Source organism: Takifugu rubripes, chromosome 2 (genome assembly GCF_901000725.2).
Source record: "Takifugu rubripes chromosome 2, fTakRub1.2, whole genome shotgun sequence".
Lineage (NCBI taxonomy): Eukaryota > Metazoa > Chordata > Actinopteri > Tetraodontiformes > Tetraodontidae > Takifugu > Takifugu rubripes.
The window spans coordinates 4,475,198-4,491,993 of record NC_042286.1 but is presented as its reverse complement, the minus strand read 5'-3'; the positions used below and the strand labels follow the sequence as shown (position 1 = coordinate 4,491,993).

Here is a 16,796-nt window from a genome sequence, read left to right as displayed (position 1 = left end):
CAGTAAGAATATTGTACAAACTTGTGTGTAAGACATGGCGAGAAAGAAAATACTCACTTTCGTGTAAGGATGACCCAAAATTCTGACCGATGTGCCAGGTCCAGCTGTGTGAGCACAGTCTGGCTCCATGACACATGGGAGGATCTACATTTATTGCAGATTAAAGTTTCTGCTACCATGTTGTAGGTCCGATCTACATCCAGAACCTGCCGTGCCCTCTTATGCAGGCCAGTTAGTTGGTGCAGCCCACAGCCCTGGTTGGGACAGACCACCTTCACATTCCACAACTTGTATGGCATTCAGACAAGAAGTGGATGGGCAAAAAAGCGGTCTGGACCTGGAGCCTGATTATACACCTCACTGTGCTGAGGTGGGAAGTACTAGAGCTTCAGGTGGTCCTGAAGATCCAGTACAGTTCGGAAAAGCTGCTTAGAAATCCATTTATGGTCTTCAACCGGCAAGGTATTTGACCATAAACGGGGCAGCTGATTTCCTGCTGGTGGACTTAAGAGGACTGGAGGCAGCAGTCTATACAAAAGACAAAACAGAACCAAATCAACAAAACGACAATACAGCTGACACTGTTAATAACCACATCTCATGCTCTATACAACACTAAATTAAATCTTGTATTACTTACAGACACACTGGCACACACTCTTGAAGAAGATGGGGAACTGTGGACAGGAGCTGGTGGAGTCTGTAGACAAAAGGAAAAGACGTTTTATAGGTTTAGGTTTGCTTGAGTTGTATTTGAGAAGTGGTTTGTGTCATGACTTACTGGGGCAGCGATACTGGCTGGAGGTGGGGTCTGGCTGGTGCTGGCCTGTCCTGTGCCAGCAGTGACTTGTGTCTGTGAAGCAATGCAGTCCATCTAGGTTTCTTCTGTTATAGCTGCAAATATTACTATTCCATTTAAAACTCTACATACCTTTGTAAATTTCCGTGCCATGCTTAAATTTGGAGTCTCCCTCCGAATTTTGACTTGTTGAACTGAATCAAAATAAAGCAAAAGATTATTGTCAAACTAAAAGTAAACAAAATGCCAAAACATTATTATCATTTTTTAAATGTGAATAACTATCCAAATACCATTGCCAGGGTCAACACTGGGGTCCTTCAAATTATCGCTGCCTGCAGGGCTTTGCAGCAGGGCAGGGGCAGGGGCAGGAGCAGGAGCTTGAGGGACAGCTGCTGCAGCTGCTATCTGCTTTGTTCAGATGGAGTAGACGTGACACTAATTAGTTTGTGCAACTTTTATTCAACAATACCAATGACTGATTCAGCATTTGTTGCATTGCATTAACCTTGCTGCCTGCTGAAATGGGTGGACCCATGGCACCTGGAAGACCAGTCAGGTCTGTTGTTGGGGGGGGAGGGCTGTGGATTTGCTGCAGCCTCAGCAGCTGGCTGTCCCTTCATGACAGAGCAGAAGCATCATCACTTAACTCATTGCATTAACTGCACTTTACAAATAAACTAAACTGAAACGAACTCACACGCACACACACACAAATACACACTGTTACCTTCTGTATGTAGAACCCACAGATGCAATTTATCATGTCCCTGAACAAGGATCTTTTTCCATGGGACATCTTTGGGCACTTCTCAATCTGAAAACAACAGTAATTTGCATACATCTTAAATGATTGCTTTTCTTTTTTAGTCTTTACAAATTTACATTATACACATTTATTCAACCTAAAAATTATAAATCCTTCGAATTAATATAGGGCCCAATTTTTATCAGTGTTAAGAGTATCATTTAATAAGCTACATACCTATTTATACAAATCAAACCATTTTTTTTTGTCAGGGGGCTGGCGTGTTGCCCTCACTTGCAGGCCAGACCCCAGTGCTGGCAAACTGACGAAGGCAAGACACCCACTCTCCGTCTCCCATCGCCTTGTGTGATTACTTTGCTGCTGCCTTTGATGACATAAATACACAGACATTATTTAAATGCATGCCATCAAAATAAACGTATGAGCAGACATTAGGGGTCATGCCCTGAACCCACCGACGGCATTTGCATGAGAGTGTGTGAAGATTTGACGCTCAGATCAGCAGCACATGAGTAACACACTTTACTTTATATCATAATTTATACATAATATAATGTTACTGAACCATTACTGCTAATAAAGTAACGAAACTACAGTGTTGTCAGTAAAGTAAGTGTGAAATCAAAATGTCGCTCCACTGTAGTAGCAGCAGTGGGGGTAGGGGTGGGGGAGTACAGGCCACAACAATGTAAAGGAGTAATAAAGGAGTTAATACTCCACACCGCTAATATGTCACAAGCGCACACTTTAGCCGATGACTCTATTGTAGTTTTGCAAAAACCCATCGACATATTAGCAACTAGCGGCTAGCGAAAACTCGCGAAACACGAACATATAACACGACGACGACAACAACATGACAAAATCGAAAACAACGCTAGTTCTCCCAAATGATAATAATCGGCCATTTCGTATGTGTTTTTTAATAGTATTTTTTACTCATATTATCACTTTTATTTTTTCAGTGTTTGTGATATTGTTGCTGCTATAAGAGATTCTGCCAAATGAAATTCCGTTCCGTTCCATTTTCTCCCGCTTAACCGGATCCGGGTCGCGGGGGCAGCAGCTTCAGGAGGGATGCCCAGACAGCCCTCTCCCCGGCCACTTCCAGCAGCTCCTCCGGGGGAACCCCCAGCTGCTCCCAAGCCAGGCAAGCGATGTAGTCCCTCCACCTAGTCCTGAGCCGGCCACGAGGCCGCCTCCCGGTGGGAAATGTCCGGAACACCTCTAAAGGGAGGCATCCGAAATCCTAGCCAGATGCCCAAGCCTCCCCAACTGACTCCTCTCGATGTGGAGAAGCAGTGGTTCTACTCCGAGCTCCTCTCGGATGTCTGAGCTTCTCACCCTATCTCTAAGGCTGAGCCCGGCCACCCTGCGGAGGAGACTCATTTCAGCCGCGATCTCGTTCTTTCGGTCATCACCCAACGTTGATGGCCATAGGTGAGGGCTGGGACGTAGATCGACCGGTAAATCGAGAGCTTTGCCTTCCGGCTCAACTCCTTCTTCACCACGACGGATCGGTTAAGCGCCCGCATCACTGCTGATGCCGCTCCGAATGAAATTTTGTTGTATTTTTCTATGATGACAATATTTCCTCTCAAACATTACTATTATCATCAGCACAATGAAATAAAAAAATCATCATAATAATAACAATAATTTGTGTTGATGTTGATTGTTGATTAATAATAATGTTGATTATTATTATCATCACTGTTGCGATTGTAATTGATATTGATAACCATGGCAAAAATCCAACATAAACTAATGTAAGGTATTATGTGTACACACACACACACACACACACACACACAAACACATTTATAAATGCATATATAAATAAAATATATACTATTACTATATATATACTAAGTAATTAATTTATTTAAATTAATACAAATGATATAATTTCCAATGAAAAATGAAAAACAGAATCTAAAAAAAGGGAAAAAACAGATTTGTCAGAAAACTACTAATAAATCTAAATTTGTTCATTGTTTTAGTTTTAGTTTCTACAGGCTGTAGATTGTGAGCTAGTTCCTGTTTAACGGACTACACATCGGAATCACATGACATGATCGTGTGATTCCAGTGACCAATAAAAGAAATCCTGTCTCAGCCAATCACAAAATTGGTCGTTCCCCAAAAAATGATTCCAGTTGCAGTACTCGAATATGTTCAATTGGGGGCGCTCAAGAAGATTGAAGAGAAAACACATTTCAGGTTTTAATACTGCAATGAGGGCAATTTCTGAAACGTATACAGATCAATCATTAGGGGCACTGGATGCTATTTACAGGGTTTTCTTTGTGAGGACCATGGAAAATGTCCTCACAACAGAAAATGTCCTCACACGTTAGGTCGTTTGTCAAGTATTGTCCCCGCAAATCTAGCAATACAAGAATACACACACACACACACACACACAGTTAATATTAGTGACAGGTTTCATAAACACATCATTCTTGCAGTACTTGCTGTTGACCACTCGAGGGCACCTTTTTACCAGAAAAGAAAGCGCAGCAGCGTGGAGCCCCCAAGGACCCGAGTTTGAGTTTAAATGAGTCTTCACAGAAGCTCCTTAACTCCGGGGATCTCTGCAGTGGTTCAAAGTCACCAAATGTGCAGGAGGGCCTTGTGTTCAGGTGACCCAACACGTCCCTCCCTGTTAAAGCCGCTTTCACCCATTATGTGCCTGACAGGCTGGAGCTCAGCTTGATGTCAACCGAATATCCATCAACTTTTCGGAATAATGCGCCTTCAATGTGCCTTTCTTCTCCTGCTGCCACACCTGTTCGAATCTGGGTCAGCTACCTGTCGTGGCAAATCCTCTCCTGCAGCCACATGACAATATTTTCTTACCTGTGTGTGTGTGTATCCACTCTCCCCGCCCCCACACACACCCCCCCCACACACACACATGCACACACACACACACACACACACACACACAGCTGCACTGATGCCATGAACCATGCCTCGTTTGGAACTGTCACCCTATGGCCTCATCATCCAATCAGTCCTTCTCAGTCCAAATATGGTGTTTCAAACCTGCCGTCGGTTTGGCAGAGATGACAAAGAGATTGAACCTGGGCCAGATTTTAGTGCTGTTTTGTTGATTGCTGCTCTCACGTCAAGTGCCAACCCTTAATTTCAGGCCGCTCTCCTCGTGACAAATACAGTCAGGGGAGGAGTTTTTCCCCGATTACCTGAAGCGACACTTCCAAACCCATGAAGATGATGACTCGGGTCTCCTGCTCGTGAAGGTTTCAGCAGTTCCTCTGCTGGTCTGTATTAAAGTGCATGAGGTCTCAGCTCTCTCTAAAATACTGGAAACACAGCAGAATCTTCACACTCGTCCCCAGCAACATTTGTTGGAAGCAGTGAAACCTGCCGTTCTGATTGGTCGAACGCTAGCTGGCGCCGCTTTTGAAAGGCTGAAAGCCGAACTTGATGCTGACGGCAACAGATGAAACCCATCTGCACATTCTTGTCAGTTTGTGGGCAGCTGGCGGTGCCGCACACCCAGAGAAGGAGCTGCTGCAGAAACATCTGCTGGTTCCTCCGTCTGTGGAGGAGGACGAGCTTTGTGAAGTGGGAACGTAGTGGTTCTTTACGTGATCCATGCGTTCTCTGCCAGTAAGACTATTACAGATGATGTCGTGTGTGTGTGACGGTGGGGACGAGCAAACACGGGTGAGGATGCTAACATTAGCATTTCCACTGAGCCGTCCATTGATGGGCCGGAGCGGACGAGTGCGTCAGGCTGTTTGCCGGAACACAGTCCCGCTTTTACGTCTTTGGACACAGTCTGGGTCCTGAGCTCAGTTCCTGTCGGAAACCCATACTTTTACTCACTTTTTCCCTGCGTGGAGGCAGCTTGGCAGCCGGGCCCGCTGCACTCAGAGCTGGAAGGAGTTTTCACGCCGTTTCCAGTCGAATCTCAGCGGTCGTTTTGCAGGAGAGAAGATCCGAATCTGTGTTTTCGGATCTTCTCTGGCGCCGGGGCATGTTGAATATAAGTGTGGGGTCGCACCTTTACTGTCATATTCACGCCAGTTTTGGAGCGTCATGACAACGTTAGCGTGTCTGATGTTTGACTAAAGAGGAGGCCGACCCCTCGCCGTTCCTTGGCGCCACCTTAAAATCGTGAGTTCGCCGTCCATTTCCTGTCGCAGGACAGGAACTGAATCTCGTCTCTCCTCCGCCCCAGCCAGTCAAATCAAAGTGGAAATCAGCCAGGCGACGGCTCCGTACCTTCACAGTATCTTGATGACAGTTTGAACCTATGACCAGCTGCTGCTCTCTGACGGTTTTGGTTAACGGTTGAGGCTTATCTTCTGCCAGCCTTTACATAACAAGAACGAACTTTCCCACAGCGCTTTACGGCTGCTTTTGAAGGCTTACGTTGACGAGTTTTAACGGCAGCCACTGACTGGAGCTGGAGGAGGGCGTTAAATGAGGAATTCTTATTAATTATTAACTCTTAAATGTGGACGCGGCCTAAACAGCTGCACTGGTGCGAAGCTTTTGTTTTTCCAGGTTGGATGGATCGGTTTCCAGTGTGGTGAAAGGTGATTTCATAATGCATCATTCATGCGCAACGAATTTAGGCCCGAGGTCAACGGAGACGCTGCCAAGTCGGCGGCCCAGCCCATTCCTGCGCCGCCTCGTTTTCATATTCAAACCTGTATTCTTTGCCCTTCAGCAACAGACGCCGTCGCAGAATCCGTTCGACTCCATCAGATAACAGGCAAATGTTCCTGACGCCACTCCACTTTCATTTTCCCTTTTATCCTCCTTTTTGGAGCATGAGAGAGCGGCTGCCGCTGGGGCCAAGGTGGGAAAACGCAGGCGATCAACCTGGTTAGCCATCCCGTTAGCCGCGGCTCCACAGGTACACCACAGAACGAGAAGGGCCCGACTCAGCCCCCCCCCCCCCCCGGCTGTATCCCCGGTGCTGCTCATGTGTCATCCCCGCTTAATTTGAAGAGCTGCTCCCTTTTCCACGCAGGACTTTGGGCAGCGATCAGAGTGTTTTATTTGTCCAACACAGCTGATGCCAGCCCTCCCTCTCCTAATCCCAGCAGGCCCGAAGGCCCCCGCTCTGTGCGGTGTCCCAGCACGGTCCGCTAAACTTTAAACAGACTCCTCACTGTACTGCTGCCCGGGCCTGCTCCCAATCCGGACTTTGAAGTGGGAATCCTGTACTTAGCACATGCTAACGTCATCATAGTTTGGTTTTGATGGGACCTAAATGCAGAAGCTGGCTCCGTTTCATTGGCTCCTTGTGAACTGCACACTTATTCCCCAGTAAACACGACCTTATAAACTCACTTGGCCACCTAAGCTGCAATAACTTGTTTGCGATGCAGCTAAATGCGTCCTTATGCGTGTTAGTCATTAAAAAAGTGCAACTTAGCCCCACTCAGCTGCCTCCTGGCCGGGATGAGGCGTAAACATTTGCCTCGAACTGTAGCCATTCCGTAGCGGCGGCGCTTTATTGGGCGTTTTTGGTATTTCTGTGAGCGAAAACCAGCCAAATCGTTGAGCATCGGTCAGGGAATTCAAACCTTCGCTGAGAGTAAAGGTGCTGAGCTGTCCGATTGCATCACGAGGCGCTGCTGAGGCTAATTAGCATGCTAAACATCCCCAAACAAAAACATGCTGTACACGCCAGCCTAAACCTCTGGGGCTGTTGTCAAGTTCGCCCTGTTGTTTGAAGAGCAACAGAACAAAACGCTGTTGATAATTTTAAAAAACAGCCCAGAACTTGATCAAATGCTGCTCTGTGCACGTGGACTGTTTGATTGTAACAGCAGGAAGAAATTAGTTTAAGCCACATGCAAACTGCCATCCTGGAATTATTATTTAACTGTATTTAACGGCCTAATGACAGCTGCGGGTGCACAAACGCACACGTGTGTGTCTGTGCACACACTATTACATTATTCAAACAAGCAGAGATAAGACGCTAACAGTATTACCCCCCCGAGCCAACCTGCAGGGGCTGTGTGTTGCGTAAGCCTCCCCGCTCATCAGCCGCCTGTCTTGTTTTCCAAGTGCGGGTGACTCGGGAGGGTGTGGGCGTCGGGGGGCAAGTGTCTGTGGTTTCCGAAGCATCTGAGCTGCCTGTCGCAGTGCCTGTTTTTTTTTTCCAGCCTCTGAAATCATGAGCCGTGTTTACCTTCTATTCATTGTATCAACACGCTGGCAACTCCAGTCTAGCTAGCAGGTGAGACGCTGCGTCGGCATGGCGACCGCAGCCCCTGTTAAGCTCTATAGGAGCTACAGTGGCTGTTTGTGCAGGTGCAGCTGGGGAAATATGGCCGACGGCCGCGGCCTTTGTTTTTTCAACCATTCGCACCGTTCAGAGCCCTCCTTTTACCCCCCCCCCGTCCCGGTGAGTCAAGGATAACAGCACCGTTTCCGCCTTGGGTCGATGCTGCGGTTTCAGCCCACCGACCGCGCCCCCTCCTCCCCCGTCTCGGGCTGACGGCGGCGGGGCAGAGTCAGCGTTTATTTGCGGAGGCCTGCTTTGATGTGACGACTGACAGCTGATATTTCCAATGTTAAGCGGTGGGCGACCTATGACCTCTGCAGAGAGCCACCTGTGCTCTCTTATTCCCCCCCCCCTCACGGCGAGTAGGGACGTGCTTGGCCAGCAGGAGGACCGTCCCTCAGCCCGGCGGTCACAAAGCGGTGGGACGCGTTGGCTAACACCCCCCGACAATAACAGCTGGAGCTGGTTTCCTGTGTTTGTGGAAGTGTTTCCTGTGAAACAGAGTTTGAAAAGTTGGAAAGATCTGCTGGCGGCGCCGCGTCCTAAAGGCCCAGCTGTCGCGCACAGTTTCTCTCCTGTTACCTGCAGCAAAGGCTGCAACGCTGTTAGCTGTTAGCTGTTAGCTGTTAGCTGCATGAACCATGCAGGTAGGTGCAGGGGCCCCTGTAGCTGCCCTGTTTCAAGTCTTCCCGTCCTTTGTACGATAATAATCTCTCCCCAAAGCGGCTATGTTCCCTCAGCAAAAGCGTTTTTTAACAAATATAAAGCCGTGTCAGGGTGTGTGTGTGTGTGTGTGTGTGTGTGTGTGGGGGGGGGGGGGGTTGATGGGTCAAGTGGTGAAAAAGGGGCAATTTGGCAGCAACAACAGCAACATCTGCTGAGTTTGCTGGTGTTGGTTTTGGCCCAGACCTCAGCCCCCCCCCCACCGCCACTATGAAGCAGTTGAGTTACTTTACATCATGTCTACTCCCCAGACCACCCCTGCCCCCCCCCCCCACCCCCCCGCCCCGTCCCACAGGCCTCACTTGTCAAAACCAAAATAGTGCTGCGCTGCAGCCTGTGCACGCCAGCGCATGGAGACAGAATGGGCCCCTCTGTGGAGGTGGTGTGTTTAAAAGGTTGTGTTTCATGGACCAGGGTGGGGGGGGGGACGAGTGATTGCTCGCAGGTGGGCCGACCGGAGTCGTCTTGAGGCCGAGCGGCTCAGGTGTTCCGAAACCCCCCGAAGTTGCGTCTCCCCCTGGATTCGGGGCCCAAACTGCGACTCTGGCCGAGGGAGCGTCAATATTTTGCTAGCGTCCAGGTGCTCCGGCGGCCCGTGTTGGGCGTGCGAACTTCCCCCGCTAACCTCAGTCCAGGCCCGAGGGGTTTACTACTCTGGCGGCCCGTCAAGGCTGGCTGGTGCGGTCCGACCGGCTGGTTCGCCTGTCTGTTGACTGGCTCCTGCCGCAGCGAAAACGTGAGCGCGACTTCTGCAACCAGGAAGCGCAGCGGCACGCCGGCCCGTTCCAGCGCCCCCCTTCGGCTTATGGCTTCTAATTCACCATCGGATCACTGGGAAATGCCACTAAAGCTCCGAGCTTAGGAGAGACCCAAATAGCAGGAGCAGGATCTGACCTGTTACGTGTGTACGGAGTGTGTGTGTGTGTGTGTGTGTGATTCCAGATCAATGCCAGGCTCTAACAGCCCTTAATCCTCATCCGTCATGTTGGTAGCCCCCCCCCCCGATGATGATTGTGATGTAACAGTGGGAACGCCACCTGAGGGCCCTGCCTTTGTCTCACCTGAGCTGCTTTTGACCCCAGTTAGTCAGCGCGCTTTGCACCGCTGATTGATAGCGTCTGCGCACACACACACAAACACACACAAACACACACACCCTCCAATCTCTCATCAGCCTCCTTTAATGTTTGCTCTGACTGTCCGGACTTGTCGATCCCGTCAGCAGAACAGGCACGTACACACAAGCCGGCGGCGCGCGCTCACAGGCCGGGGCGGAAAATAGGCTGTGAGAACTGGAGGAGCAGGTTCTGGGTTTTGAACGGTGGGAACGGCGGGATGAGTCAGCAGGTCTGTGTCAGTGACTCTGAGCTCAGTACTGACCTCCTTCTTTCATTCTCCCCCTGAAAAACAACTCGGTCAGGCTCACGTGGGGCCAAGATTACCGGGTCTAGACGGTGACGCTCAGCCCGGCAGGACCAACTGGGAGCGTGTTTCCAAGGGGACTGAACCCAGAACCTTCAGCAGAGGCACCTAATCGGCGCTCCGCTGCTTTCAAATGCTTTTCGGTTGCTTTTTATAGTTTAAACGAAGAGGCTGCCAACTGGTAAAGGACAGACTGGTTCTGGAAGCGGTCCTGGGGTCGCGGGGTCACACGGGGTTGACCTCCCTCCCAGTCCTGTCCAGCAGGTGCCACAATGTGACCTTGGCTGGGAGTGCAGGACGCACGCGGACGCCGCTCCCCTGGGACGGTGCGGCTGTGATCTCGACAGGCCGGGGAGCGGCGGGGGCGACAGACCGGACCAGACCGGCCAGCGGGGTCGCTTTCCAGCCCGTTTGAAGTCTGATTCTGAGCGCCGGCCGACAGTTGGTGCTCCTGGGCGCCCGCGTCGCGCTGGCAGACCACCCATATCTGAAAAAATGTCCCGCCAGGTTTAAGTTTTCTCAAGAATGCGGCCCATCTGAGCACGCCCCCCCACCAAAACCTGCTCCATCTGGACCCCCTCTCAACCTGGGACAGGATGTGTAAGCTAATTCCAGAGTCTCAGTATCATCTAAGGCCCGAAAAGCTGAATTAAGTCAATAACGGCAATAAAAGCGTCTGTTGGGGATCAACTGACAAACCCAAGAATGCAAGAAGCGTGTCCGGCGGTATCGCCCCCACGCTGCGCCGGTAATGGATCCGGCGTAAGCCTTGACCCTGGTTCACGGTTCCACATCTGGGCCAAAGTCTCCTCACTAGTAGCCAGACCAGCGGTGAGCGCGTGGCTTTGATACGGGGGGGGTGATAGCGTTTATGAGGTCTGTCAGGGCAGATATGAAGTGTTCGGAGCTGATAAAGATAAACGGCGAGGCTTTGTTTGAGCAGATAAGGGTGGCGTGATGCAACCGGGCCCGACTGTTTGGGCGTCGGGACGGAACCTGCACCTGCGCCCGCTTCAGGGCATTCGCCTGATGCTAGCAAAGCTAGCACCCCCCCCCCCCCCCCCCCCCCCTCCCGAGATGATTGTATTGCGCAACACTTTAATGGCTGGAACATTGAACCAGGGGACGAAGACGGACCACAATTCCTCTCTTAGCGTTCAGCGGATAAATGGAACGGGACCTTGACCCATGCAGCGCGTGACGCCCTGTGCGGCGAGCGTTAGCGGCGAGCGTTAGCGGCTAACCTGAGACGTTACCAGACAGTTTATGACTGGAGACATGAATCAGAGGTCGATTACCCTCATGAGGAGTCTGGAGCCTCTCCTTCAGGACCAGGACAGGAGGCCTGAAAACGCCTCATTTTCCCCCCAAAGCCGTCAAATTTGTTCTTCTAACTTCTAACACTGATTATTTATACAATTAAAATATCCTGCAGCGTATTCCAACCCCCCCACAAACACCTAATGTGACTTCACGGCCGTTTTTAAGGCCTTTTCCTCCCCTCTTTTTTACAATAATGCCGACAGGTCCCAGCCTGGCTTGAATGAGGCCATTATGCTCCAGCTCCTGCAGACAGAACCCATAACCTGCTGGAAGAGGCCCGGGGAAAGACCCCGCGGCGCTTATGGGCCTATCGGAAACACACACACACACACACACACACACACACACACACACACACACACACGTGACAACGACAACAACATCTTTGGGTTTTTCACCTTTAGCATCAAGAATCTCCTTTCTTTTGCCCTTATTCCCAGTGTTCCCAGTGTTCCCAGTGTTCCAGCAGTGTGGCTCATCCCCTCTCAACACGGCTGAGATCAAACTCCAACCAGACCCAATTTCCTGCCAGAAACCTCCAGCAGTTCCTGGTGAAACCACTGTGGTGGCTGCTGAGTCGGAAAAGTGGGCTAAAACTCCAGAAACCGCCTCATATTCCGGGTTAAACTAAGAAAACAAGGGGGGGGGGGGGGCTGCAGGGTGGGTTCTGCTCTGTTATTCCAGGCTGGGATCTTTTATCAACATCTAACAGCAGAAGCTCACCTGTGATACCACGGTGTGCACGGTTCTTTCTTTATATAGATGACACACGTTGTGTCGTGTGTAATTACAGAACAGGCGCAGCGTGTCATTAGAGTCATCACGGGGAGAGTGAGCGCTGTGGGAAAGGGGCGGGGCCTAGAGGGGGCATTTATCAGCAGCCACCAGGGGGCAGTAGAAGCGCTCCCAAAGGTGCTGCAGTGATGCGTGCCACACTTGTTCCTTTCTGCTCCTCTGCAGTTCCTCCTCACACACACACACATTATCATTGCTCTATTTTTTTGTTTTGCGTCGGCGGAGGTATTTTCACCTCCGATTTTGAACCAAATTGGCTCTTCAGGGCCTCCGGAGGGGTGAGGAGGGCAGGATGGAAGGAGTGAGTCACTCACAGCAGGGCGGGTGTGAGGGATGGACGTGGGCTGGGGGCCGGGGGGGGGGCGGGGGGGTCAGATGGACGGGCCGCTGCGGTTTAGGGAAGCCCAGAAAGCGCGACGGGGCAGGAGTTTGTCTGCGCTCCGTTGTGGTCATTCAGAGTGTGAGAGCGTTTGTGGGGGGGACATTGGTGTGTCCGTGGGGGGGACGTTGGTGTGTCCGTGGGGGGGGGGTTTGGTGTGTCCGTGGGGGGGGCATTGGTGTGTAACATCAGCTATTAAATCTGGACGTTCTGCAGGAGAACCAGAAGCGAAGCTAAAGAAGCGACAGGTTTTAAAACTCAAGTCTTTGTTCCAGTAGCTTTAATGGTTTGGTCGTGTTACTGTGTTACTGTGTTGTGTTACTGTGGATCCAGCTGTGCACGAGCTTCAACACAATAAAGCCGCGCTGGTGTCATCATGTGCTCACGGTTCAGGGAAACAGGGAGAGCTCTGCAGCAACGCTAGCAGCTACTGCTGCTTTGGTTTGTTCAGGCAGGACCAACAAAGTCTGGAGAGCTTATTAAAGGGGGGGGGGGGGCATCCATTCCCCTGCTGGTTGGTGAAAAGTGCAGCGCTGCAGAAATGCATTCCAAGGTGGGGGGGGGGGGGGGGGTCCACGACTATCAGGTTCTAGCTGTGGGTTTAGCTCGGCTGCAGCTTAATGGCAGGAGAAGAGGGGCGAGTGTAGAGCTGGTTAGCAGCCTGGAGCTGGTTAGCAGCGTAGAGCTGGTTAGCAGCCTGGAGCTGGTTAGCAGCGTAGAGCTGGTTAGCAGCCTGCAGCTGGTTAGCAGCGTGGAGCTGGTTAGCAGCCTGGAGCTGGTTAGCAGCCTGGATGAAACAGGCTGCCAGGACCATTCGGAGGGAGAGGAATCACAGCTCTGGACCGTTAAGAACAAATCCTGATTCACTCAGGACAGAATCTGTCTTTCCTGTGATGCTGAGTGCGTCCGCTCGCTGGTGTGTGTGTGTGTGTGTGTGTGTGTGTGTGTGTGTGTGTGTGTGTGTGTGTGTGTGTGTGTGTGTGTGCTTCACAGGAGCCTGCAGCAGGCCCTGCAGCCCGTCTGACTGCTAATGACCTGGGCTGGGCGTCGCTGATGGTGGGGACTGAAAGAGCTCTTTCTGCAGCCACTCAGCTGTCACTCGCTGCCCTACAGCCCCATGATTCTGTCACGTCTCTGAAGCCCCACATTCATGCCCCCACATTCATGCCCCCACATTCATGCCCCCACATTCATGCCCCACTAGGCTGCACGTCTGGACGCCCGATCAAATGCCCCATTAAAACCTTTTCCTGGGCCCTTTCAGCCTGTCCGCCGATCGCAGCTGCCGCTCTGGAACGTGCGTTTGATTAGCATTCGTTAGCATTTGCTAGCCGCCTGATGCTAACGCCAAGGCCGGGGTCTCCTCCGTTCTGGCCGACCGGCGGCCTCTGAGCGGGACCGCAGGGACGGCGTGGGAGCAAAACACAACTGGGCTTTGGGTGAAACAAAGATCCTGAAAACCTCAAACCTGTGGTCGTGTCAGGGGGGAGAAGGACAGCCCCCCCCCCTCACGTGGGCTCTGCCTTTGGCTGAATGCTGGGATTCTTTCCCAGAGGCTGGCGGTTGCCAAGAGAGCCGGAGCCCCAGAAAATCTGGGCAAATGTATGTGGGTCACTGCGAGTCAGAAGGGGGCTTTTCACCCCCCCCCCTTTTGTCCCTTTGTCCCTCTTTGGCTCCTCCGTCTCTGCTCATGAGTGAACAGATAACATTGATGTGCCCCGTTATTTTTAAACGCTTTCCCCGGAATGACTGCGCTCCGAACCGACTGATTAGCTGCTGTTTGTTCCCGACCCGTCCGTGCGGAGCCGAGCGAGCGGTAAACAGGATCTGGAGCAGATGTTCCTCTGGTCCTCAGTCTCACTTCCTTTCTGCTCTCAACTTCTTCTTTCTCTTCCTCTTCCCCCCCCCCCCCCCCCCCCCCCCCCCCCCCCCCCCCCCATCGCCCCCCCCCCCCCCTGCTGGATGCTGACAGGCTCGCTCTGTTGCTGTGGACGAGCTAACTTTCTTTCTCCGTCTTCCCGCCTACGCAGGCGCTTGTCCGGGCCTGTCGGGCTCATCCGACCCACCTCTGAGACCTTTCAAACTCTGATCCACCGGATCTGAAAATAGCTTTGAGGTTTGGGGGGGGGGCGGGCGGGGGTGTTTAAAAGATCATTTAGCGTCTGCGTTTGAAGAAAGTGAGCGCTGAGAAACAGGCCAGAGGCTCCATCAGCGGGGGGCAACGTGCAGATATTGGACTGATATCAGGTTGTCCCCCCCCCCCCCGGCCCGTCTCTGCCCTTCTGTGGCGCAGGAGTCTCATTTCAGCCAGGACAATGCTCTGTCTCTCTCTGGGCACTAAGTAAATGTCAGGTACCGTCCCCCCCCCCATCTATTCACTGCAATGCTCCGGGGGGCGGGGCGGGGGGGGTAGATATCCATCTACTGGGCCCTGTGCTACATGGCCGAGCCACCAGATCCAGTTTCCCTGCGTGGAGACACTGTAGTTTACAACAGCGGGGGCAGATTTTAAGGTGTCCCGGCGGTGTTAGCCGGGTAAGCTAGGTGTTAGCGGGGGCAGATGGAACATCGCCTCCTGCCCCGTCAGGGCTCAGATGAGTCGTGGTCAGAGGCGACATAAGAGGAAGTTCTGAGGCTCGAAGAAACAGGAAACGGGCAGTTGTCCCCTGCTGGAAATGCTAACCGATTGCTGGAAAAGTAAAATACAGCTGTGGTGCTTTAGCGCTCGCAGGTACAGCCTGATTGTGGATTAACGCTGGATGGAAAAGGAAAATCACGGCCGTCGTCATGCCCCCCCCCCCCCCCCCGGTTTTTCCTCAAAGGTCAGCTGAATGAAACATGGCGCTAGCAATGTGTTGAGTTACATCATTAGGAGAATAATTCCGCCGATATCAGACACCTCTGGCCGTCCTGCGCCCCTCGTCTCCCTCTGAGCTGTGCACATCTGGCAGACAAACGCTCCGGGCCCGTGGCGAGGAGAGGATGTGGGGGCGGGATCGACTCCATAGCTCAGCAGCGTTAGCTGAGAGGGGCTATTAGCGCTCAGAGTGGCTCTTTCAGGCGGGAGCATTTAGTTTGGCTCCGGTAAACCAGTCCTGAGTCCGTGTGGATTTCTATTTTTTCCCTTTTGGCTTCCTCGTTACCTGATTTCCTGTCACCCCCCCCCCCACTTCCTGTATGGCTGTTTTCCGCCCGTTCCAGCGCATGGCGCTGATGACAACAGCATGTGGGCCCCAAACGTGTTTAAAAGGTTTAAAAAAGGGTCGAATGTTGGGTTCTTAGAAGTCTGATCGGGATCATCCTGAGAAAACAGGAACGATACGGAAGAGATGAAAAATTCCTGCCCGATTTACACGACCAGATAAACATCACCCAGAGGACGGGAGGCACCTGGGAGCTCCCCGCACCTGCAGCCAGGATCAGGAGCAACCCCTGACCTCTGACCCCCGCAGGAGGCCACTGCTCCACCTTCATCTCTGCTTTATTTGCTTTCCACTCTGCAAATGACCCCGTTTTTCCTTTTTTGGTGGAGGCTCAGTAGGAGAGCGTTCGTAGGACGGTCGTAGGACGTTCGTAGGACGGTCGTAGGACGGTCGTAGGACGGTCGTAGGACGTTCGTAGGACGGTCAACAACTTTGGTCACTGTGCTTTTAGCTTCCTGGTTTCTCCTCTGGGATCTGTTGCCGGGGGTGTTCGGCACGTTTACCTCATGGAAAATGTGCATCATCATCATCATCATCATCATCATCACACTCCCCCAACGACACAGTCGCACACGCGCACGTGCGCGCTCCTGCTGGCTTTGATGTCTGCTAAAGCAACGTGTAGCAACCTAGCTCAAAGCTACCACACAGATGTACAATGGCTTCCTGTTCCAGTGACGGTGTGTGTGTGTGTGTGTGTGTGAGTGTGTGTGTGTGAGTGTGTGTGTGTGTGTGTGTCTAGTTTCCAGCTCCGTCTAACGAGCAGCTCGTTCACCAATCCAGACAGTTTATGGGCCACCAGCCTCATTAAGAGCAGCTCTTAATTGCTCTTTTCTAGCCAAAACCCAAAAGCTGAACCATCTGCTGGCTGCTCGACCCGGTTCCTGTTGGCGCCGGACCCCCCGGACTGGAGCCGCTGTGTCCCCCCTCGAGAGGTGGCGTCCAGCCATAGAAGCACAGGTGAACGGCGCCCTGAGGGGGTTCTTCTTCATGCTGAAGACGTCGGCCCGGTTCTGTAACGTTCTGCTAAACACGCGGTTTGAGGTGCAAGAACCTCCTCGTAAAACGACCCGCTAACTGTTCTGCTGCTTCCAGACGTC

At 52.0% G+C, this 16,796-nt stretch overlaps 1 protein-coding gene across 5 annotated transcripts in view; it reads right to left on the bottom strand.

Annotated features, from left to right (window-relative positions):
• Positions 1-16,796, bottom strand: part of LOC105419029 (eukaryotic translation initiation factor 4 gamma 3-like) — a 37,044-nt gene that overhangs the window by 5,548 nt on the left and 14,700 nt on the right. The window contains exons 1-9 of one of the 5 annotated variants that reach the window (XM_029832962.1): positions 4,075-4,405; positions 1,785-1,932; positions 1,530-1,616; positions 1,308-1,416; positions 1,093-1,207; positions 932-993; positions 782-853; positions 641-700; positions 58-528 (exon numbers count right to left, since the gene is read on the bottom strand). The gene's annotated coding sequence lies outside the window, so the exon portion shown is untranslated. Of the gene's footprint in view, positions 1-57; positions 529-640; positions 701-781; positions 854-931; positions 994-1,092; positions 1,208-1,307; positions 1,417-1,529; positions 2,321-4,074; positions 4,406-16,796 lie in introns of those variants that run through there. The other 4 variants (XM_029832960.1, XM_029832959.1, XM_029832958.1 and 1 more) reach the window with 4 other exon arrangements.